General features: G+C 34.9%; 1 pseudogene; it reads left to right on the forward strand.

Moving 5' to 3' along the window:
* Positions 1-282: 282 nt before the first annotated feature.
* On the forward strand, positions 283-605 carry LOC102256569 (annotated as a pseudogene).
* Positions 606-2,206: the final 1,601 nt, after the last annotated feature.

The raw sequence follows: 2,206 nt of genomic DNA on the forward strand, positions 1-2,206 counted from the left end.
AAAACTGAAGCAATCAGAAGAGAAATGTCATAGGCTCTCGCTACCCCCCACCCCCACCTAATTATTGGCATCTATGCTCATGTACTCTGCTCTCTTTTCTGTTTGAATACATTCTTCATGCTCCTAGCTAACACCAGCCCTTCCACTAGTGTATAAGATACCATTCCTCCTCAGTTACTAAAGGAAATTCTTTAAGAAAATCTCCCCTTTCCCATCCCCAATCAGCAGGAAAAATATTTTGTTATTTCTCTCATCTTATCAAAACAGAACAAATTGCTTTTCTGCCCTGGGCCCAGAAGGGTGATGTGGCTGGGGCTTCGCTGGCCTCACTATGTCTGCCATTTTAAATTTTCAGTCTGTTGACTATAATCTTGCTGCTTATATGTACCTATGCTTATATCTGATCCTTGGCATCCAGCCTCCTGGACAGAAATAAAACTGGATTGTTGGGTATATTTTGGAAGTGCACCAGAACTGGGGAACAGAAGAGTTCTTATGTTGCAGTATGCTGTATAGTGATGGCCTTCAGCATCCTATTCATACATTAGCTTGGAAAAATACCTGAATTTAATTGCCATCAGATTTTAATATAAAAAGGGGACTTATCTGCAGAAAATAATGTAAAGAATGGATAACTGTGTTTAAACATTGAATGAAATAAATTCCCAGCTGCTCTTCTCTATTTTGTTATTGGACCAATGTTCTATATAATTAGGATGTAACTATTTAATACTCAAAGAGTTTGTAGCAATCAATCTCAGTACTGTCACTACAATATTACATTCTGCAAATGTCATTTCATTGTGTCCAATACCAGTTTTTAGTGAGGTATATCTAAGGCACATAGTAAAAAAAATTGGTAAACCATTCAAGTTCCTTTCTCTGTGACTTGGAAATGATATATCCTTATAAATTGAGACTGTATATTGAACTAGCTTTTTTATTGGAAAAAAGAATTCAATTTGTGTTGCTAATGGTTGCAATCATATTTAATAATACTTGCTTTACCTCTGGTAACACCATTTTGAGCATTAACGAGAGTACCTCTACTCTTTTTTAAAAAATTTTTTATTGATTAAGTTAGTACATATGTGTCCTTATCCCCACATTACCCCCCACACCCTCACTTATGCCCTCATCCCCTCTGTTGTCTGTGTCCATTGGTTAGGCTTATATGCATTCATATAAGTCCTTTGGTTGATCTCTCCCCCTTACCCCCACCCTCCCCTCCCTTCCCTCTGAGGTTTGACATTCTGATCAATGTTTCTCTTTCTGTGGATCTGTTTTTGTTCATCAGTTTATGTTGTTCATTATATTCCATAAATAAGTGAGATCATGTGATATTTATCTTTCTCTGACTGGCTTATTTCACTTAGCATAATGGTCTCCAGTTCCATCCATGATGTTGTAAATGGTAGAACCTCTTTTCAAAAATGCTGGAATGACCCTTAAATTTAAGTAATATTACAGATATGACAATGAATAGCATGTATTACATAGTGAATTTCTGTATGCTTATATCAAGTGAATGCCCAGTAATTAAATTAAATGAATACAATTTAAAAGAAGAAATGCCCTTAATAATGCAATGGTACAATTCCTGGATAAAATATATGACATTATATTTATTTCTTCAAACATCTACTAACTTCAGTCTGTACTGCTTTATCAATTTTGTAGTAAAAATCAAACAGAAGCTCAGTGAAGCAGCTATCTCTCTACCAGTTGCAGATAATAAAATACTTTATAGTAAGTGGTCATTTGTATTACATATAAGTTGTTCTTCTTAAAGTACTGGTGCTATATATTTTCAGCATTTGCTTCCACTCTTACGGCATGCAAGTATAATTATTATACCATTTTACTGAAGTGTTCAGCATATTTCTTTAAATTGGTGAAAATGAATTGTGATAGCATGCAGTATTAATATAAAATGCTACTAAAATTGCTCACATAATACAACTTTCACATTAGAGGTTTTAAAAACCTCAATCTTGCTGTTGCAAAGCTCTTCTTAGTTGTGCACATAAGTAGAAAGATGAGGTACTAAGTGTTCTATTCCTTTGGCAAATGGCCCTGCTCTTTGGGGATCAGAATAAAACTGCTTGGCAAAACATAATATGTAGATTCAAAGAACAAAATACTAATCTCAGTTAAATCTAACTCTATTTCTCTATAGCTAGTGCAATTTAGGGGGGGGGGGAAA

The sequence above is a fragment of the Myotis brandtii genome, unplaced genomic scaffold (assembly GCF_000412655.1).
Source record: "Myotis brandtii unplaced genomic scaffold, ASM41265v1 scaffold1707, whole genome shotgun sequence".
Lineage (NCBI taxonomy): Eukaryota > Metazoa > Chordata > Mammalia > Chiroptera > Vespertilionidae > Myotis > Myotis brandtii.